The sequence below is a fragment of the Natrix helvetica genome (assembly GCF_964273705.1).
Source record: "Natrix helvetica genome assembly, chromosome: 12".
NCBI lineage: Eukaryota > Metazoa > Chordata > Lepidosauria > Squamata > Natricidae > Natrix > Natrix helvetica.
The window spans coordinates 14682970-14707191 of NC_138556.1; positions in this window are offsets into that span (position 1 = coordinate 14682970).

The window sequence follows — 24222 nt, forward strand, 5'->3', positions numbered from 1 at the left end:
TCAGAATCTAACATTCTATAATCTCCAATGATCTAAGGTGTTAACTATCATTAAACATTATAGGTGTAAATTCCACAAATAAATAAATATTGGACAAAGGGCAATATTCCATAACGTTTGCTCAACCCAGAAATAATCAATTCAATAGACAACTGCCTTGTTAATATTAGTTTTATATCCCATCGTTTCTCCAGGGGTTCAAGGTGATACATAAACTTCTTCCTAAAATTCTACACAAAAGAATGCTCCTATACGGAAGTTTGAGTACCTTACTTCAAACTATCCAATACACCTCTGTGACTTAGAATACAACATCTTAACCAGCACATCACTCTTATTTACACATCCTGAAATGGTTACAAGAAGTTATTGTCCTGATATTCCACGCAATCTATCCACAGGTATAAAGGTGTTACAAGAAATCTTTGCCGTTGTAATATATTTTAGGATTTCTGGACTCAAAGGTACACAAAGATACGAAGCTTCTATCCATAAAATTAGTTCTATAATAGTTATAATCCCTGGTGATGCTACCTTGTGAAATGAATTTCTATACAATATTGATTTAGCTGAAATAAGATTTGCTGAAATTACATTAAAAATTCCCAGCGCATTATACATGCAATATCAATGTTGATTTTTTTGTAAAGTAGACAAAATGTAATCATTTATTGAATACTTAGATCCAATCATTCTAATATCCAGGATCTTGGATATTTAAATTTTAAAATGAATGAGACCAAAGCAGTACCAGAGTAGAGCCTTATATTCTCTTATGAACCAAAAGCAAAAATATAAAGTAAAATCATTCTACGCTTCACACTACTTTTATTAGATGTTTGTCATTTCATTAAAAACAAGCAATGTCTACTAGACATTAAAAAGCTATACAAAAAGCCTGCCTTTTGTAAAGTTATTTTTTGCTGATTTTGGCAAGAAAACTGATGTTCATATTTTATGAGTCCTATTCTTGACAGCAAGGAAATTAGGCAAAAATTAGTGGTAGTTTTGCTGTCACCTTGGATTGAAATGGAAAATCTTCCTTCTCTCAGCCTGGTTGTAAATCCTAGGAAGGCAAGATGTCCAAAATTGGAGAAAAGGAAGAAAAATATGAAAAGAATTTCTCATTAAAATGCAGAGTCTTTCCAGATTTAAGCAGAGAATTCATAGAGATGTTAGGCTCCTTAATAACTAAAATGTGGAAAACCCGATTTTCCTAGGCTTTAGTTCACACTGTACATTGAGCAGGTTCTGGTGAAGGTAAATATGCTTCTGTTTAGATAGAGGCTACACAAGTGCACACATACAATCACACTAGGTTTATACAGCTCTGTAACCAGAATACTCATGCAAAGTTAAAAGAGGTATCAGCCTAGTATCCATACATAGCCATAAGCAAACTAAGTCCAACTCCTCTTGAATTCCATTGACCCTTATTTAACCCCAAGGAGGTGCTAACTGTGAGTTGAGAAGATCCCTGGATGTAGACTAGCAATAAATCAATTTAATTGGACCTGAAGAAAGTTAGCACCCACCCACCCCTTCTAGAAGAATGAAATATTGTAGGAAATATTAAAAAGGCAGAATATTATATTTCCCTGGATGAGAAAAGGAGAAACATGCTCTTGGAAAGTAGCTCCCCACTTTTGTTAATAGCCCCGGAAAGACTGGGCCATCTTATCTACAAGACAAAAGGTCTTCACCTCCAGGGTGATAAGATTAGCCCTCAACTCAAGATCCAAACCAGGATGAAGCCATTAAGCCATGATAAGAATTGCCCAACACCCTTTCAGAACACAAGCTTCTTCATTACATCACCACCCAGGAAGATTCAACCAAGCCTGGGACACAGACAGCCTATAAGGTTAGCTGGACCCCCACAGAGCCCCCTGGGAGTCTGACAATCAATGGGATACCTGCCCTTGCCACAGGAACAGGAAGCTCAAAGGCAAGGCCCAAGAGAGGGTATAAATAGCTCTCTCTCTCTCTCTCTCTTCCATGTGTTCAGCTACCCAGAATCACACACACTTGGTGCTTCTGCTGCACCATTAAAACCATCCTTCCAAGCCGTCTTCGTGTTTCCAGTGTCTTTCTCCCCACTTGGAACTGAACTCAGAGAGACATTTCTTCCAACAGACCTTCTCCAGGCAGACCTGATCTTTCGCAGCTGCCACGGATTTCACTAGCCAAAATCACACATGACATTAAACCATACCGGTTTGGACTTAACACAAGGTACACTCCCAATTGGGACGCGGCGGCTCAGGGGCTAAGACACTGAGCTTGTCAATCAGAAAAGTCAGCAGTTCGAATCCCTAGCACCGCGTAACAGAGCGAGCTCCCATGACTTGTCCCAGCTTCTGCCAAACCTAGCAGTTCAAAAGCATGTGAAAATGGAAGTAGAAAAACAGGGACCATCTTTGCTGGGAAGGTAACAGCGTTCCATGCACCTTTGGTGTTTAGTCATGTCAGCCACGTGACCACGGAGACATCTTCAGACAGCGCTGGCTCTTCAGCTTTGAAATGGAGATGAGCACCGCTCCCTAGAGTCGGGAACGACTACCACATATGTGCGAGGGAACCTTTACCTTACACTCCTAATTAATTATGGGCCAATTAAGCAAAGGTAGCACTCTGTATGAACCTAGCCCTTCCCAGATGGGGAATCAAATTCGGCACCAATTCCCATCCATCAATGCTAGCATAGCCAAGGATGAGGGACATGTAAATCAGGATCAACATCTGGAAATTCCCCATCTCTGGGCCAAACTCATTAAATGACCTCCAGGCATCTGCCATTGTTATGAAATGTTCTTAGGAGGAGAGCCTATACTGACCACCTAGTGGGGGGAGAAAAACAGTGAATGGAAGAGGATCCTGTTAATGAGCTGATTAGCTATTCTGTCTCTTGAGCTCCTGCTGAACTGTAGTGACACCTCCTGGTAAGAAATCAGGAGGAAGGAGCCACTTTCTCAACCTCTGGTTGAGGTGGGGGTTGGGGATAGGAAGTTAATTTGGCATTAACTTCTTGTAAGAAGTTCTGAATATTTCTTCTGCCTTTGTCTCCCTCCAACCCCCATCCCACAAATCATCCACCACCATCTGATGAGGGCCAAATGGTGTTTTCTTCCAAAGTTGAATATACAGCACAAGTTCTACAGAAATCTGGCAAGCCTCCAAAGTCGTAAGTATCCGAGAATGGTAACGGAATATATTAAAACACAGAGAGAGAAATAAACACAAGCCCGTGTTTAAAATTAGCAATTGCTTTGGGGTATTGCAGAAGCTAGGATATTATCTGCAACGTATTTTGAAAGTAAGTAATAGAGATCGCAGTACCGCCCTCCCTCCTCGCTACACACACACACACACACACACACACACAAACACACGAGACATGGTTATCTGGAGACATCATTTGCATTCATGCATTTAAATCAGAGGGGATGACATGCAGAGCTAAAATAATAGTTAAGAAGAATAGTGTTATTTACAGTACATGGGCAAAAAAAAAAATGCCAATGGGTTCAACCTCTGACGTCGGCAGGATTGTTGGAATTGTTTGATGCCTTGCGTTATTTGTCAAACCAATAAAGGTGGAAAATAAATAAATAAATAACATATCAAGGAAATCGGATAATAAGTGACGGGAAAAAGAACTTTCTGTTTGAGATTTTGCAAAGTAGGTAGTGATTGGTCTATGATTCTCTACATCTATGTTTACATCAACCAAAATGACAAATAGAATAGAATAGAATAGAATAGCAAAGTTGAAAGGGACCTTGGGGGTCTTCTAGTCCAACCCCCTGCTCAGGCAGGAAAGTTGTTCTACTGGTTGTTCTGACTGTCAGAAAATTTCCCCTTAGTTCTAGGTTGCTTCTCTGCTTGATTAGTTTCCACCCATTGCTTCTTGTCCTGCCCTCAGGTCCTTTGGAGAATAGCTTGACTTCCTCTTCTTTGGAGCAGCCCCTGAGATATTGGAAGACTGTTATCGTGTCTCCCCTAGTCCTTCTTTTCATTAAACTAGATATATCCAGTTCCTGCAACCGTTCTTCATATGTTTAAGCCTCCAGTCCCCTAATCATCTTTAAGGTAAAGGTAAAGGTTCCCCTCACACATATGTGCTAGTCATTCCCGACTCTATGGGGCGGTGCTCATCCCCGTTTCAAAGCCGAAGAGCCAGCGCTGTCCGAAGACGTCTCCGTGGTCATATGGCTGACATGACTAAACGCCGAAGGTGCACAGAACGCTGTTACCTTCCCACCAAAGGTGTTCCCTATTTTTTCTGCTTGCATTTTTTACGTGCTTTCGAACTGCTAGGTTGGCCGAAGCTGGGAAAAGTCATGGGAGCTCACTCCGTTATGCGGCGCTAGGGATTCGAACTGCTGACTTTTTTGATCGACAAGCTCAGTGTCTTAGTCACTGAGCCACCGCATCTCTCATCTTTGTCTTAGATTCCTTTTCAAATGGAAAGGACAGAAGAACAGTTTTCACCAGGCCTTGCCAACCTATTTCAGTTAGGTTTTTCACTACAAGGTATAACGGGCACGAGGCCCAGAGATCACTTGTCTTGCTTTTCCACCAAAAGATGAAATCTACTTGTACTTCCCATTATTACAGGGCATGACCCAATTTGCAATTCAACATCTAAACGTCCAATAAAAACTGCCAAAGAAAGCAGGACAAAACAAGGACAACACCAACACCATGTGTGCTATTTAAATAGTAAGGGGAAGAAGCCCTTAAATGCCCCCCAAAATGGGTGAAAAAACAATAGATCCCTCAAAAAGTAGATTCCAGAAGGGAGAGAGTGATGCTGTCTATCAGAACACAGCCAATCTGTGAATGAATTAACTGTGGTCATCTAATGTATGTTTTTCTGATATTGATGGCTCTGTCTAGAGAAGAGATGGCCACTAACATTTTGGCCCACGGTGGCACAGTGGCTAGAGTGCAGTACTGCAGGCTACTTCTGCTGACTGCCAGCTGCCTGCAATTTGGCAGATCGAATGTCACCAGCTCAAGGTTGACTCCATCCTTCCATCCTTCCGAAGTGGGTAAAATGAGGACCGAAATTGTTGGTGGCAATAGGCTGACTCTGTAAACTGCTTAGAGAGGGCTTTAAAGCATTGTAAAGTGGTATACAAGTCCAAGTGCTATTGCTAGATAGATAGATAGATAGATAGATAGATAGATAGATAGATAGATAGATAGATAGATAGATGATAGATAGATATAGAATGATAGATAGATAGATGATAGATGATAGATGATAGATAGATAGATAGATAGATGATAGATAGATAGATAGATAGATAGATAGATAGATAGATAGATAGATAGATAGATAGATGGATGATAGGTAGGTAGGTAGGTAGGTAGGTAGGTGGGTGGGTGGATGGATGGATGGATGGATGGATGGATGGATAGATAGATAGATAGATAGATAGATAGATAGATAGATAGATATAGAATGATAGATAGATAGATGATAGATAGATGATAGATAGATGATAGATGATAGATAGATAGATAGATAGATAGATAGATAGATAGATAGATAGATAGATGATAGATAGATAGATAGATAGATAGATAGATAGATAGATAGATGGATGATAGGTAGGTAGGTAGGTAGGTAGGTAGGTAGGTAGGTAGGTAGATAGATAGATAGATAGATAGATAGATAGATATAGAATGATAGATAGATAGATAGATAGATAGATAGATAGATGGATGGATGGATGGATGGATGGATGGATGGATGGATGGATAGATAGATAGATAGATAGATAGATAGATAGATAGATAGATATAGAATGATAGATAGATAGATGATAGATAGATGATAGATAGATGATAGATGATAGATGATAGATAGATAGATAGATAGATAGATAGATAGATAGATAGATAGATAGATATCCTTTGATAGATAGACAGATAGCTATCCTTTGAGGCCACTGAGCCATGGTGGCGCAGTGGTTAGAGTGCAGTACTGCAGGCTACTTCTGCTGCCTGCCAGTTGCCTGCAGTTTGGCAGTTTGAATCTCACCAGGCTCAAGGTTGACTCATCCTTCCATCCTTCCGAGATGGGTAAATTGAGGATCCGGATTGTTGGGGGCGATAGGCTGACTCTGTAAACCGCTTAGAGAGGGCTGGAAAGCAGTATATAAGTCTTAAGGGCGATTGCTATTTTCATGCATTTAGATGATTTCTTTTTTTTTTAAGTCTGGGGGACAGATTTTGGCTTCTTCATCCTCCGCAGATCAGGCAATTACAGGCTGTTTTGGAAGCGCTTTGCACATCCGGCAAGGCAGCCGAGAACATTCATCTGACAGTCAGAGCCTTCCAGTGCTGAACTGTCTGCCAGTGCATAAAACAACAGTGAGAACATGTTACGCAAAGCGCTCAGTAAAGGCACATCTGTTGAGCGACATGCCGCAGAGAATTCAAAGCAAGGCAAGGCGATCCAAAGTGATGTAACACTTCGCGGGAAAAGCCAGCCCCCCCCTCAAAAAAAACCCGCTTCTTTTCTGACACATGCAAATCCAAAACAAATCTAATTTGGGGACCGATTTTGACACGTTTTTAAAGCACAGGCGACGTTTTAAAAATCCCAATCTGGCCAAACGTGGAACCAAGTTACGTTACCATATAACAAGATGAAGGGAGCAAATTGACTGCTGGCATAAAATGCAAAATGTTTTTGTTTTTGTTTTGCAAATAAAAACGTTTATGGGACTTAAATGCACTGGGTTGTTGTTTTTCCCCCCCCCCCTCCTGTTTTCCTTTCGATGATGGAAGTATCCATTTGCAAGCCATTTTCTCATTCTCATTTTCTCATTCTGTTTCAGGTCCGTAGCAAAAAAGAAAAAAGAAAGGAAAAGAAAAAAAACAAAAGAAATCAAACTCTTAGGCAAAATGTTTTTCATTCTCTTCTCCAAATGTGCCACTTCGGGAATGAACACACACACACACACACACACACACACACACACACACACACAGGGACTAGCGGGACCTTGGGTTTTATCTCACAAAGCAGCCTTCCCAACTGTACTTAGATTTTTCTCCCTGACCCTGAAGTTTCTTTTCCTTTTCTTATTTAGATACAATTTCTCACTGTGCCTAGATAAAACGGGTTTTCCTTAAATCTGGAGGTTGGGAAATTCCTGGTAGAGAGAACAAGGCAGTGGAACGCTTGTCTTTGGAAGTTGGGTGTGCTCCACCGTTGGAGGTTTTCAGGAAGAGACTGGATAACCCTGTGTCCGGAATGGTATAGTTCTCCGCAGGGGTGAAATTCAGCAGGTTCTGACAGGTTCGGGAGAACCGGTAGCAGAAATTTTGAGTAGTTTGGAGAACTGGCAAATACCACCTCTGACGGGCCGCAGAGTGGGGAGGGAATGGAGATTTTGCAGTATCCTTCCCCTGGAGTGGAGAGGGAATGGAGATTTTGCAGTATCCTTCCCCTGGAGTGGAGAGGGAATGGAGATTTTGCAGTATCCTTCCCCTGGAGTGGAGAGGGAATGGAGATTTTGCAGTATCCTTCCCCTGGAGTGGGGAGGGAATGGAGATTTTGCAGTATCCTTCCCCTGGAGTGGAGAGGGAATGGAGATTTTACAGTATCCTTCCCCTGGAGTGGGGAGGGAATGGGGATTTTGCAGTATCCTTCCTCTGGAGTGGGGAGGGAATGGGGATTTTGCAGTATCCTTCCCCTGGAGTGGAGAGGGAATGGAGATTTTATAGTATCCTTCCCCTGGAGTGGGGAGGGAATGGGGATTTTGCAGTATCCTTCCCCTGGAGTGGGGAGGGAATGGGGATTTTGCAATATCCTTCTCCAGGAGTGGGGAGGGAATGGGGATTTTGCAATATCCTTCTCCAGGAGTGGGGAGGGAATGGGGATTTTGCAGTATCCTTCCTCTGGAGTGGGGAGGGAATGGGGATTTTGCAATATCCTTCTCCAGGAGTGGGGAGGGAATGGAGATTTTGCAGTATCCTTCCCCTGGAGTGGAGAGGGAATGGAGATTTTATAGTATCTTTCCCCCGAGTGGGGAGGGAATGGGGATTTTGCAGTATCCTTCCCCTGGAGTGGGGAGGGAATGGGGATTTTGCAATATCCTTCTCCAGGAGTGGGGAGGGAATGGGGATTTTGCAATATCCTTCTCCAGGAGTGGGGAGGGAATGGGGATTTTGCAGTATCCTTCCCCTGGAGTGGGGAGGGAATGGGGATTTTGCAATATCCTTCTCCAGGAGTGGGGAGGGAATGGGGATTTTGCAATATCCTTCTCCAGGAGTGGGGAGGGAATGGAGATTTTATAGTATCCTTCCCCTGGAGTGGGGAGGGAATGGGGATTTTGCAATATCCTTCTCCAGGAGTGGGGAGGGAATGGGGATTTTGCAATATCCTTCTCCAGGAGTGGGGAGGGAATAGAGATTTTGCAATATCCTTCTCGAGGAGTGGGATGGGAATGGAGATTTTGCAGTATCCTTCCCCTGGAGTGGGGAGGGAATGGAGATTTTGCAGTATCCTTCCCCTGCCATGCCCACCAAGCCACGCCCATAGAACCAGTAGTAAAAAAAAATGAATTTCACCACTGGATCTCTAGCTTGGGCAGGAGATTGGACTAGAAGACCTCCAAGGTCCCTTCCAATTCTGTTATTCCATAATCTGTCACCTCTGTTAAAAATTACAGCTTAGCGAAGCTGGCCACATGACCACAGAGACGTCTTCGGACAGCGCTGGCTGTTTGGCTTTGAAATGAGCACTGCTCCCTAGAGTTGTGAACAACTAGCACATGTGTGCGAGGGGAACCTTTACCTTTATGTAAGCTCAGCGAGTACGCGGGGCCCCACAGTCCCACAATTCAACCTGCATGCATTCGATTGAACCAACCGCGATGCAATTTGACTTAATGGATCAACACAAAATCCCAGGAGGTCCGTGGCTTTTTGGTTTTTTCAAAAAAAGAAAGAAGAAGAAGGGTTAAAGTGCTTAAATTTGAAATTAAATCCATACAAACAACGTTCGGGATGAACAGCAATCTATAGCTTATTTTCTGAAAGCATTTTGTCACTTATCAAATCTCGGCTCCGTGCCCCAGAGCACGAGAGTACCGTGCCTTTTTTTTTCCTATTATGCCTCAAAAATTAGCCCCTCGCTCTGTTTTGCAAGGTCAAACAAAACAGCCATCACTCTCATTCGAGTTAATCCCAACCTACCTCTGTATGCACTGCGGCCTCTGCTCTTACTAGATTTAATCAGCCTTTTGAGTCCTCGTTCGGCACAGCCACAACATTAGCGCTCTGATCAGCAGAAAGCTTCCACACCTGAACTGACTGAAAATGAATGCAAGTAGCAGAGTTCACCTTTGTGACTTACGATGGGGGACCTTCTCCTTCCAGACTGCAGCTGGGGCTGGAGGGGGGGGGGAAGACACGTCCCTCTTCAGCTGTTGAGCTTCCAGTCCTCCGACATTTTTAGGAACCATTTGCATTGCTCAAAAATCAATGGCTTTTGAGCTGTTGCCCCCCTCCCCCACTTAGAAAAGTAAATTGCGGTGAAATATTCAAGGGATGGGAAGTTTGCACCTTCCTCAGTTGGGAGGGATACGTGGAGAAGGAGGGGAGCTCCTGTTTTTCACTACAGAATAACAAGAGTTGGAAGGGATCTGGGAGATCTTCTAGTCCAACCCCCTGCTCAAGCAGGAGACCCTAGACCAGCAATGGTGAATCTTTTCGGCACCAAGTGCCCAAACTGGAATGTGCATGCATGCTCTAGAGTGCCAGAAACCCAAAGATCAGCTGCCTGGCACCCACATGTCTGTTTTTTGGCTGGTTTTGACTGGTTTTCGGGCCGTTTTAAGGCTGTGTTTCAGGCTGACGTGGGGCATCCAAGGAGGACGCAAAAGGAGAGTGAGATCTTTAATCCAACAGCATATCACAGTAACACATTCAATACTCTACCCCCCCCCCCAAAAGGGGGAAGAAATGTCTTCTAAACATAAAAGAACTAGAGATAACCGAAGAGGAAATAGAATTCAAACCAGAACTATTTCTTTTGGGAATCATAAACGATAAACACAACAAAGGGGTAATCTACTTAATAATGCATATTATTACGGCAGCAAGAACGGTCTTTGCCCAAAATTGGAAAAACAGGGAAACTCCACAAGAAGAGGAAGTAATTAGGAAATTTTTGATTTGTGCTGAAATGGATAAATTGACGTGGGAATTGCAGAACAAAGACAAATCAGAATATTATAAGCTCTGGGATCCATTTTATCGATGTTTGGAACAAAAAAGGAGAGACCCCAAATAAGCAATGACTAAGATGTATAGAATGGGGATTAGAATTAGGTATGAAATCATAACAGCGAAAATGTATAAGACAAGAAAAAAGCAACATGGATGGGAATACGATATTCTTATATTTGTAAAATACTGATTAGACCAATTGTAAATAAGCATGGTGGTTATAATGTTTAACTTTATATTCTAGCAAGTATGGCAAAGACATTGCCACGATGGTTAAACTGTGTCCAATGTTTTAACGTGTGTTTAATTTAAAAAAAAAACCTTTAAAAAATAAACATAAAAGAACTAAAGCTTTTTTTTTCCATGAGAGAAGAAAACTTGAGAAATCGGATCTGAGTCGGTTCAAAATGTCATTACCTCTGTAAATCCTCAATTCATCCAAAGTTTCCCACTTTTACAAAAGACTTCTTTCTTCCTCCTTTACAGTTCCATCTAAATGGACTTGCCACTCAGAACACCGGGCAATTAGCAACATCCTTAATTCCCTGATGTTTTTCTCCCCCAAAAAACTTCTCCTGTCTGAAAAAGCTCTGCTTCGTAACTCCTAGTTCCCATACCTAGTTGTAATTCACTTTTAAATAACTGTAATTTATATGTGCTAGAAGGAAGGAACACCTCGTTGGATTGTGCTTGTGGTGAATTTTAGACTGCAAGGCGAAGGCAAACAATAGCTTTTTCCTGGATTTTATATACAGTGTATGCCGATGGTTTTCTATAAACAAATATGCACCTTCGGGCGGAAATAATTCATGTCATTTTACTCCAAGGAATTGCAGCTTTAATTATCTAAAGGTAAGAGAGAGGCCATGTGTGTAAACCACAAGGTGTTTTTTTTTTTTTGCAAATTAACTTATTCACAAAAATGAATATGCAGATGACAATGCATGCCTTATATACTTGGGAGGAAGCAGAGCTGCATTCTGGACAAACATTTAAGAGGCATTCTGCAGTTTAATTCTCATCGGTCTCAGAGATCATTCCCATTTATACCATGTTGTGGGATTCCACAACATAGGGAGGACACTATGAGCAAGAGCCCATTCGCTTTGAGATTCACAAAATGATTCCAAGAGTCCAGACCAGGCAGACGTCATATAAAGCTGCAGTTTGCTTTAATCATAACTGGGCAAATTAAAAATGGTTGAATTTATATCTTATGCTAAGGCTCAACTCTTAGTGGGGGTTGAGTTCAGAAACCACAACGGACAATTCATACCCTGAACTAGAGACTAATGAAGGTGTCCAGCTGCACATTGGGCCAGTACATCTTAACTTAGTAATTCATGTGGACCCAATTACCATCAACAGCCAGAGCATAGAAAAATTCAATGAAGTAATGCAAGATCAGAAGATAGGGACAGATCTGGCCCATAGAATTGCCAAGAGTAGAATAGGACTGGATAACATCATCATCATCATCATCATCATCATCATCATCATCATCATCATCATCATCATCATCATCATCATCACAGACACAGCTCATATAAGCCAGAACTGCCTTGCAGGATAATTATGACAATAACAATAGCAGTAGACTTATATGCCGCTTCACAGTGCTTTTTATAGCCTTCTCTAAGCAGTTTACGAGTCAGCCTCTTGCCCCCAACAATCTGGGTCCTCATTTTACCCAACCTCGGAAAGGATGGAAGGCTGAGTCAACCTTGAGCCAGTCAGAATCGAACTCCAGGCTGTGGGTAGAGTTAGCAACAGCACTTATATATCCATCCACAGTGCTGTACAGTCCTCTCTAAGCACTTTACAAAATCAGCATATTGCCCCCAGCAATCTAGCTCCTCATTTTACTGGCCTCCAAAAGGATGGAAGGCTGAGTCAACCTTGAGCCAGTCAAGATCGAACTCCAGGGTGTGGGCAGAGTTAGCCTGCAATACTGCATTCAAACCACTGCACCACCATGGCTCAATTATAATTATGAGGCTAAAGCTAGTGGATAGGAGGTCACATGTTTCTTTTCTAATGAGTATTGTCCCTTTCACTTTAGAAGCTCAAAATAGTTGTGTTGAACTTCAAATTGAACCCTCACAACAACAACCTTATGAAAATAGTTTGTGGGGAGTGACGATGGGTCCAAAATAACTTGAGAAGCTTCTTTGATCAATTCCAGGCAAGATTCCTGTCTACAGGCAGACAGCAATAAAGAAATGACTTGAGCAATTCAATATCGTTCTTGGTTCCCCATGCCTGACAGGATCCAATCAAATAAGAAGTTGAGCTTTACTCAGCCATGAAGAAAGTTCTGGCCTTCTTTAAAAAAAAACAACCTATGTTGGACTTCCTAAAATTTATAAATAAGGATGAGCAGAAGCAAGAACACTGCCCAGAGCCCTTCTGTGTGAGAGATGGGCCGTTAATAAGTTTGATATAATGTAAGGTAAAGGTAAAGGTTCCCCTTGCACATATGTGCTATTCATTCCTGACTCTAGGGGGCAGTGCTCATCTCCGTTTCAAAGCCAGAGAGCCAGCGGTGTCCAAAGACGTCTCCATGGTCCTGTGGCCGGCATGACTAAACACCGAAGGCACACGGAATGCTGTTAGCTTCCCACCAAAGGTGGTTCCTATTTTTCTACTTGCATTTTTTACGTGCTTTCGAATTGCTAGGTTGGCAGAAGCTGGGACAAGTCACGGGAGCTCACTCCGTTACGCAGCGCTAGGGATTCGAACTGCCGATCTTTCCAATTGACAAGCTCAGCGTCTTAGCCACTGAGCCAACGCATCCCTAGGCATACATACTCCACCCTAATTTTTCCCCAAACAGCATTCTAGTTAGATATAATAGATGAAAGAGATTTGATTGATGATACCCCCCTCTATGTTTTAGAATTAGGGGACAAGGAAGAAAATTCCTCTGTTCCATTCTAACCACAAGGTATATAATATTAGAGGTCTCACTGAGATCTATTTTATGGCCTTATAAAAAAGTATGCAAGACTTCAGCCTTAGAGTGCTATTCTGAACAGCAAGGTAAATTTTTATTGCACAATTATTAATCTTTTTCCTTAAGGGAAGGAAGGGGCCTTGGCAATACAAACATATCTAAAAAGAAATACACACTATAAAGAAATCTAATCACAACCCTTGAATAGCATTTCTGTTCCTTCCAAATGCCCTTTTTCCCCCCAGCGCAGTTAAACCTCATCTGCATAACCCAAAACAACAAGACAAGGAATATTTTGGAAAAACAGCTCCGTGGATTGAAATTTGGTGTGAAAATTAAAATAGCAGACAGGAGTGAAGCTAGACACAATCCATTTTGTATTTACTCCCGGATACAAAAACTACACAGGGAGCACAAAGGGGGGGGGGGCAGTCAGAAGATATTTATGTCCCACTATCTCCATGAATCAAAATCCGTTTGAAAAAGATCTATGTTGGTTTAACATTTAAACAGGATGGGTGCGTGAACCAGGCAGACAGCAAGGAGGAGGAGAAAGAGAAAATGACTAGCAAATCATACCAAGTCTGTGCTTCTACATAAAAAGGATACTGTAAAACGAGAAAGAATTGAGAATAGAATAGAGTTGGAAGGGACCTTGGAGGTCTTCTAGTCCAACCCCCTGCTCAGCAGGAAATCAGATAATAAGTGACAGGGAAAAGAACTGTTTTGAGATTTTGCAAAGTAGATACTTCTTGGCTAGTTGTCTGCATCTATGTTTACATCAACCAAAATGACAACTTGAATAGAATAGAATAGAATAGAATAGAATAACAGTGTTGGAAGGGACCATGGAGGTCTTCTAGTTCAACCCTGTGCTAAGATAGAAAACCCTACACCACTTCACACAAATGGTTATCCAATCTCTTCTTAAAAACTTCCAGTGTTGGGGCATTCACAACTTCTGGAGGCAAGTTGTTCCAGTTGTTAATTGTTCTGTCAGGAAATTTCCCCTTAGTTCTAAGTTGCTTCTCTCCTTGATTAGTTTCCATCCAATGCTTCTTGTCCTGCCCTCAGGTGCTTTGGAGAATAGCTTGACTCCCTCTTCTTTGTGGCAAGCCCTGAGATATTGGAACATGACTGCTATCATGTCATCCTTAGTCCTTCTTTTCGTTAAACTAGACCTACCCAGTTTCTGCAACCGTTCTTCATACGTTTTATTTTCCAGTTGTGAGCAGTTGGATCACAAATGTCTAGATGTCCAGATTTCTAACTAGCATTCCTGTTTAAAGCCTTAGGGGAACATCAGAATAGAAGTTCACCCTCTGCTTTAAAAATATTAATTTTGGTTAGCCCAAACCACAGTGGCCTGGATTACATCTCATCCTGAGTGTTGAACCATGGTTTCCGGACACCAATACACCCAAACTCTTAATGTTACCCTAGTATATGGACTCAGCCACAGGTCCTTTAGTTGAATAAAACTACATTTTGTGGACAGTATTCCCCTGCGGTAGTAAGGTGTCAGAGTTATGTTATGCCACATCTTCACTTTTGCCAAAAACAGAATGGCTATATGTTCAAGCAATAGATCGATAAACCAATCCAGTCTGAGGTTTAATATGAAGTATAAACCTAGATAATGTGGTTCACTCAATTAGGTTAAGCAAGTTTCCCAAACTGCTTTATTTTGCAGTTTTCTTCAAGCACAGAAAGCAAACGGAACCAATTATTTTATTCAGCAAACCCCTGGTCAAGCAAGGTTAACAGGTTATGTGAACCCAGCCAAGCTGTACGTACGTGGGGGTGAGAAAAAGGAACGAATAATTCCTACAAGTATAAACAAAAGTCCATAAAACATGGTTTTGCCAAAGAGCCTTCTAATTCTCATGTTATCCCCTCGCTTCATTTTGAAAGCTTTCTCTCTGCGGTCCCTTTTCATCCCTTTCTCTTTTTAAAAAGGGAATAGATCAGATTGCTGGAAATGCCCCCAGGAGGGATCTCTCCCAAATCCAACTGGACAGCGAAAGATGTACATAAAATGTCTCTCTCTCTCTCGGGATACCAGGCGCCACCGAGTTCTTTCATCCCTGCAGATTCTCTGAACGTAAGCAGAACGTAAACAAAACTGCCAAACTCTTTGATAGATTGGTGTGCAAAATATATTACTGGCCAGGATGAGTGGATGCTGGTTGGCATTTCCACTTGTCATTTCACCAATTTAGAAACAAAAACCCTTCAAAAGGTGGCAAGTTGTTGTGTTTTTTTGTTCTGTGTTTTTGGAGCCTGGACATAGACAAAGTAGAGAAGAGATGAAGTCACTCGCACGGGAATTTTGTCCGTGGGTTTTCAATCAGTCACGCCCTGTTTGAAGGGACACGTGATTGAGCCTGTCTGAATTAAGAATCCATCCATCTCTCTCTCTCTCTCTCTCTCTCTCTCTCTCTGTCTCTGTCTGTCTGTCTGTCTGTCTGTCTCTCTGGTTGGGGGCACCCCAAAGAAAGAAAGATCCCTTCTCTCCCACTTTCAGTTGATCAGGAAGGAGAGAAAAATGTGGGAAGGGTTTCTCCCCCTCCCCCAAGAAAGTAGCAAAAGGGGAAAAAGGAGGGGAAGGAAGAAGAGAAGGGGCTGGAAGAATTCTTCAGCCCCTCAACCTAGAACTGGTCCCCAGCTGCGAGAATAATTGGAAAGTGAAAACCTCTTTAAATGAATAGTGAGGAAGGAAGCAGAGAGCGCAGAAGATTTATAGCACGGAGCAAGCAAACATGGGAGCTGCGTTTACTACTCCGAGTAATGGAGCAGAAGCAAAGAGGCTGCTATTTACAAGCGGAGAGGGCCAGAGAAATGGTACAGGGCCGGCTGTAGGTTTTCTTTTAAACGTACCCAACTAGCCCCAAAGGGTAGCAAATCGGGAAACATCCCCCCCCCCACCTCCCTTTTCATTTTCAGCTCAGCTGAAGTTGGAATAGTTCACACGGCGAGCCTGGCTGGGATGCGTGCGCCCCTGGGTGTTATCCGGAGCCACGGTGTGCGCAAATACGCACGAAGGCACCCCTGCCTCCCGAGGTGCGCGAATCATGGCTGGCTCGGACCAAAGTCTGGAAGGGACATAAAACACCGCCGCGCCGCTCTCTCAGACCATTCATCACGGCTGAAAGGAAGAAGGAAAGCGAGCGAGAGAGAGAAGCCAGGCGGAGAAGGGAAAAAGGAAGGACCAAGCGCATCCAATTCGCAAGGCAAACACCCTCGGCCAGGCACTGGGGATGGGGAAGAGGGAGGGGCGCTTCGATTCCCCCCGGCGGTGCGCTTCCCCCCCCCCCCACTCCAATGCGCTGAGTTACAACCTCAGCCAGCCAGCCATTCGCTGGGAGCGATGGGCACTGTAGTCCAAGGCGCCTCGCCAAAGCAACGAGAAGAAGAGCGACCGCTTTTGTTCCCAAGTCAGGGCTCGCCGCCTCCTCCTCCTCCTCGTCCGTCCTTCCAGGGCAGCCCACGCTGAACTCGAGGGGAGGAAGGCGGGCTGGACGCCCAAGGAGCTTTCCGAGGGTCAAGCGCCTCTTTTATTTCCCCTTCCCCCCAAAAGCTTCCCAAGGACCCCAAAGTCCTTCCACTCAAGATAGGCAGCATCCCCACGTACGCCAAAAAAAAAAAAAAAACCGGGTACTGACAAACCTCCGGGTCTGCTCCGCCTCTCCGGAGCCCCGCCACACCCACAGCACGCAAGCTTACCGGCTGGGCATCCGCCTGGCAGCCCCCGACGGCGCTGGGGAGGAACCAGCCGTAGCCCGCGGCGCGGCGTCGCTTGGCCCGGTCGGTGAACTGGCTAGCTGGGCTCCTTTTGGCTCTGTTTGGGTTCTTGTTTTTCGGCCGCTTCTCTCTCTCTCGCTGCTCTTCCCGGCGGCTGTGGAAGAGGCTCCCTCTCTCTTTCTCTCTCTCCGCCAGGCGAAGTCCCCCTCGCGGCTTCACTTCGGCCGCTCCCACCTCCTCGGCCCTCCCCCAGCCATTTGCGGCAAGCTGCCTGGCTGCTTCTGGCGAGGAGAGAGCGAGGCAGGCGCCCCTTTCTCCGCATGCGCTCTCACGAGATAGCGCTCGCAATTTTTCTCTCCCCCCCCTCACCTCACACATCACCCCCCCCCCGGACGGGTTGGGGTCGTCGTCCAACCACGACGGGCGAGGGTCCTCTTTGCCTGGATCTGAGGGGGCCTGTTGAGAGTTTGGAAAGGATGCTGAGGGGAAGGGGGGGTCTTCCAATGCCACCTCGTTTGGGTGACAGAAGACTGAAGTGTCCCTAAACCGCGGGAGGAAGTGATGGGTGGGGTCCCTCCTCGTGCCCAGCCATGGTCTTGATAACTGGGCTTTCTAAACCGCCTCCTTAGTCCTCGTGGGGGCAGTGAACCACGATCCTTTGTTGTCCGGCTCAGTCCTCAAACCCAGTAACTTTTACCTTAAACCTGTGGTTCCCAACCTTATTTTGGCCATGCCTCACCTAAGCGTCTTTAAAATCCCTCCCCGACATGTAATTCTTTACTCCAAAAGTGAACTGCTACTCATGCGGAGGAAGCCTAAAAGGCCATTAGTTTAGGTTTAAACAAGGTTCAAATTGCCCCCATTGAAAATCAAATCCCCCCCCCTTGTAGGGCTTCGTAGGCCCCCATGTTGGGAATCACTGCCTTAAACTGTCTACTGTTGACCTCACCTCATTCCTAAGAGGTCCATAAAGGGGGCATGCATAAGCACACCGCCCCTGTCCTACTGTCCCCATTTATTCATACCCATTTCCTGTGTTCATGTCCATGTTTATACCTACATCTGTTATCTTGTACATGTTTGACAAATAAATAAGTAAATAAATAAGTAAAATATATAAATATATATACACATACATACACACACACACACACACACATGTATATGTGTATGTATATGTATATGTATATGTATATGTATATGTGTATGTATATGTATATATGTATGTATGTTGTATTTGTGCTGATAAATAAATAAAGAATGACAGAAAGAGGGAGTAGTGAGCTCCCTCCCATATTTGGGCATATGGGAGGGAGCTCACTATATGTATGTATGTATGTATGTATGTATGTATGTATGTATGTATGTTTTGTATTTGTACTGATAAATAAATAAAGGGAGACTTATTTATCAGTAGAAATACAACACAAATATAAAAAGGCAACATTAAAAATAAAAATATGGTTTTCTGCCTGCATGGTCTTCTGTGATGAGCTGAAGGACAGAAAGAGGGAGTAGTGACCTTCCTCCCATATTTAGGCAAATGACTGATTAGGTCTTCAGTTCAGAGAATTCAAGAGCCCCTCTGACTTCAAATCACTCCCTGCCCCCCCCCATTACAATCCCCAGCTGACATTGTAAATGCTCTTCAGCGATCAATACAAAACTGGTTCACCAATGCTTCTGGGGAAGATGAAGATACGAAGCTGACAACTTTTTCTTTTTTTAAAAAATGAACTATTTTCCTCCGGTTGCGTGACAGTTTCCTTCTTTGTTCAGCTTAAACTGGAAGGTGTGTGTGGGGAGGGGGGGCTTAAACCGAGTGGAGGATAGTCATTTTTACACACGCACCAACCACCCCACCACACAAAGACTGCAGTTGGTCCAGAACGCGGCCGCGCGGGTGATTATGGGGAGGACTAGGTACTCCCCTGTAACACCTCTCCTGCGCGAGCTGCACTGGCTTCCTGTAGTCTTCCGAGTGCGTTTCAAGGTTTTGATCATGATCTTTAAAGCGCTTCATGGCACAGGACCTAGTTACATGCAGGATCGCATCCTGCCCCATACATCCCTACGACCAATCCGCTCACACAGAGAGGGACTTCTTCGGGTGCCGTCCGCCAAACAGTGTCGGGGGGCGACACCCAGGAGCAGAGCCTTCTCTGTGATGGGCCCAGCCCTATGGAATGACCTCCCCCGTGACATCAGGACTACTTCCGATCTCCGCTCCTTCCGTGTACAGTTGAAGACCCACCTCTTTCAATTATCTGGCCTGGCTCAACCGTAAATTTTTCTTACTCCTCCTGACAGTTCTTTTAAATTTTTTAAATTTTAAATTGCGTTTTTACAATTGGGGTATTTTAATGGTGACTTTTAATTGTCCAATGTGATGTAATTTGTTACCTCCTCCGTGCATGTATGTCCTGTATATATGTATGTTTATGTGTTTGTATACATGTTTTATGTTTTATATACTCCATTGTACGCCGCCCCGAGTCCTGTCTGGAAAGGGAGCGGCTAATAAATTTAAATTTATTATTATTATTATTAAGACATGTAATGGAAAACACAAAAGCATTTGGGATTCAGGGGTTTGTAATATCCGCTCTCAAAAGCCCAGCTACGGCTTCAGTAGCACCAGGTGATAAAAGTTTGGACTTCAAAATAAGTTTTCAGAAAGAAAGAAACTGAGATGGGAAAAAAATAAAAGTTTCTAGGCTGTAGCGAAGGGAGTAATGAAAGGTTAAGTGGAAAGGGGAAAGTGAATTCCAAAGGATTTTCTTTGACGCTGCAAGAAGAAATAGGGTGGAAGGAAATGAAGAAATTGCATTTTCTTTTATTTAGGAAAAAGTCTATCTTAATCACTAAAAGTGCAATGTGATGTCATCACAAAAAGCCCAGCATCTCAGTGAAGGCTTAAAACCCACCACTCGAAATAACATTGGAGGGGCATTTGGTTGACAAGTTAATCTAATAAAGATATTCCCTCAATGAGGTTTGGGATGTTGTCATGAGCAACAGAGCTGTTTATTTGTTTATTTATTTGATTTCTATCCCATCTTTATTACTTTATAAGCAATTCAAGACCTAATATTCCCTCCTCTTCCTCCCCCCCACCACAACAACAACCCTGTGAGGTGGATCTGTCTGACAGAGAGGGACTGGCTCAAAGTCACCCAGCCAATTTTCATACCCTAAGGCAGGACTAGAATTTAGTGTCTCCTGGTGAATGGCCCAAACTCATCCAGCTGACTTTCATGGCTAAATCAGGATTAGAACTCAGCACCTTCTGCTTTCTAGTCTAGCATCACTACACCAAACTGGCTCTATATTATTATTATTATTATTATTATTATTATTATTATTATTATTATTATTATTATTACGGGTAAAAAGGCATAGCTGTTGAGTTTTTGCAAAATGTAACTTGAGGAAAACCAATGGTTGGCTTCGCGTAGTAGTATGGCCTTCATTGTCGTTGTACAAAATAAATACAATGAAATTGGTTTTACCCTCACTAGTCCAATCCATGATATGACAAATACAAACAACATAAATATAAGTCTAAACAATAATCATAAGCATAAGTATAAAGTATAATCCCAATGCAAGTAATTAGGAAAAAAGAAAGAAAAAGAAAAATTAGTCATAGGTTTCCGCATGAACATGGAGTGATTGTGGTTGTGTTTAAGAGTCTGACAGCCCAAGGATACAAAGTGTTTTTAGACCTATTTGTTTGGCTGGCTATGTTTTCATGTCTTCTGCCCGATGGTAGAAATGCGAAGAGACACTGACCAGGGTGTGAATCATCTCTGAGTATTTTCCTTACTCTGCTAAAGCAGTGAAACCTGGTGATGTCATTCAGTGGCGTTGGAGGGCAACCAATGGTTACTTGTGCCTAATTGATCACTCTCTGTAGTGCCTTCCTGTCCTTTCTTAGAGTAGTATGCTAAGTCAACATGAATCATATTTAATTGTGATTTAGTAAATTGTTCCTCCCCCAGCCAATCTGACGGATGTAACAAGTCATGGTTTATAGGAATATACGGGTACTTATGTCTTCACAAAAACCAATTTACAGTGCTGGTTTACAAAGAAACCCACATTGTGAGCTGTCCTAGGTCCTGCAGAAATACCTTCCGAGAATTTGATATCTGTTTTCTGGATCTGCTGAGGAGTAAATGTGTCAACGAAACCTCACTTCTACTTGGCCCGATGCCCTGTGAACCAGCCATGATGAAGAGTTCTTCTGCATTTTTCATAAGGGTCAAATTCTGAGTAGGATATTTTGGCTTTTCTCGAATAAGATATCTGATCAACTGGAATCTGAAATGATTTTGGGAAGGGACTCGAAAGGTTTTCGTGGGAACTCTTAATTTTGTTATGGGTGGAAACCATTGGTGCTTCATAAATGTTTTGTACGCTGGTGTTTGAAATAGAGTAATTGCTTTGCATATAATTAATATCAGCTTCTGGTAACTGTTCAGTCCTAAAACAATCCTTGACTAATGTATCTTGGCCTTTAATGTGCACTGAGAGCTTATGCACTAAAGACAAATTCCTTAGGTGTCCAATGACACTTGGCCAATAAAGAATTCTATTGGCCAAGTGTGATTAGAACAGAATAGAATAGAACAGAATAGAATTCTTTATTGGCCAAGTGTGATTAGAATAGAATAGAGTAGAGTAGAGTAGAGTAGAGTAGAGTAGAGTAGAGTAGAGTAGAGTAGAGTAGAGTAGAGTAGAACAGAACAGAACAGAACAGAATTCTTTATTGGCCAAGTGTGATTAGAATAGAATAGAATAGAGTAGAGTAGAGTAGAGTAGAGTAGAGTAGAGTAGAGTAGAGTAGAGTAGAACAGAATAGAACAGAATAGAATTCTTTATTGGCCAAGTGTGATTAGAATAGAATAGAATAGAATAGAATAGAGTAGAGTAGAGTAGAGTAGAGTAGAGTAGAGTAGAGTAGAGTAGAGTAGAACAGAACAGAACAGAATAGAATAGAATTCTTTATTGGCCAAGTGTGATTGGACACACAAGGAATTTGTCTTTGGTGCAGATGCTCTCAGTGTACATAAGGAGAATAAAATACATTCATCAAGAATAAAAAGATACAACACTTAGTGATAGTCAAAGTTTCTAATAAGCTATCAAATCGTACTAGGAAACAAATAAAAACAATATAAATTGAAAGATATAAGCAACATGGTTATAGTTTATAGTTATAGTTATAAGTGGGGAGAGATAGGTACTAGATTGTCATGTCCTTTTAGGGAAGCTTGTTTTAGGGCAGCTTTTGGGGCAGCTTGCCCACCTTAGGTCCCCACCTGCCACTCAGCTCTCACCTGTGGCTCCTAGTAGCTATAGCATGCGCAGTGGCCACACTTCGGGCAACAGCTTCAGCAGGCTGGCCAAACCAGATTGAGAGTAGCTGTTGGGTCATTGACCTTCGGTGAGATAGGGACTTGTCTATCCCAAGCATGTGAAGACAGATTCTGGGGGATTGAGCGGATAAAACCTACTAGAATAGGATGATGGTCATGAAGGCGGTTTCTGCAAGGGATGTGGTACGCTAAGAGCACGGCAAGACACGGAAGACGCCCTGGTCAATCCCTGCGCCCAGCCCATCTCCAACTGTCTCATCTCTTGTCTTGCTATTGAAGCAAGATGGAATCTGGGAAGAGAGAGTGAGGCTGACTCTGCGCACCTCTTCCTCACTCTAATCCAATTCACGCACAAGTCTTGACATCTCCCCTCCAGTTAAATCCAGCGAGGAACAGAATTCAGAAGTAGCAACCAGTGACTAATTCAATTAAATCCATTTTGCCTAATAGGTAATTGTAATTTAGGCAAGTCAAGATCTTGAGGGATGCCCGTGTCAGCTAAAATTATTTAATCGGCTATCAATTTGTTTCATATAATGAAGAAATATTAAAGAGGATGACCTCCTGAAATGTAAACAAATCTGAGAGTTAAATTCACATAATTGTGTTTATCTTACAAATATTCAAATTCTAGACAAATCTGTTAGGGGTTCCCCCCCCCCCACCCCACATTTAGGACAAAATAGGTGACAAATTCAAATTTACGAATTGAGAAATGTTTGCAGTAGTTTTTATATCAAGTTAATTTTTTAAGGAAAAAAAAAGAATCAAAACACCACCCTAAAAATGATTATGGAGACCCAGTAGCATCAAATTCTAATTTGCTGCAGTTTACAGAGTCACCAGGCCGGATACTAAATTCAGATATTAACAAAATGAGATTAGAAATTGAAGTTCCCAGTTTATCTCTAAAAAGTAATATCCATTTCAATACATCCCAATTAGTTCCTTTCCTTTCTTCCTGTGAACTTTTAACTTTCCCAACATTTCTAATAATGCAGCAAGAAATTCTAAAGCCCAGGATGACTTGATATATATACACATATACGTGTGTGTGTGTGTGTGTGTGTTGCATTTGTGATGATAAATAAATAAAGGGAGACTAGTATAGATCTATTTCAAGCTATTTAGCTCTCATCAGCTAGCCATACCCTTACTGGGATTAAAACCTGGGCTGTTTTTACATGTTAGGCAGTTGTATTAGCCTCTAAGCCACAAGGTCTCCTCCCTTATCAACTGAGCCAAGGAAATGATTCAGTGTTATGTCAAAGCACCCGGTGTGCCCAAATATGGGAGGGAGCATACTGCTTTCCTTTTGCCCTTCAGCTCCACCCTAGGAGCCTTCCAGACAGAAAACCATTTTTGTGTTGCATTTGTGCAGATAAATAAATAAAGGGAGATGTTGTTTTTAGAAAGGAATAGGAGCATCGATTAACATGCCTCGTGTAAAAACAACATACATACATACATACATACATACATACATACATACATACATACATCATACATACACACAATCAGACAAAAGCAGCTGATGCGACGGCACCCATTCACAGTAAGAATAAAGAGTGATTGAATTTACATTTTAATGAAATTGTCCTAATCTCATACATTCAAACCAGTAGAAACTGAAATTCTGTTTACCTTTGAAAGTCACATTTCCAATTTGTATGCAACTCTCTTGATTTACACCAAAAGGGAAAAAATAAAATACCACGGACCAATATTAATAGTAGCGGAATATGCAACAGAAATACAGGAATGAATAAAAATAATGAACAGAAAAGCACATTAGTATTTGGAAACAAGGAGCAAAAGCACATACGTGTACAGATAGACCTACAACCACAACTGACACCAACATTTCTGTTGATTAGCAAA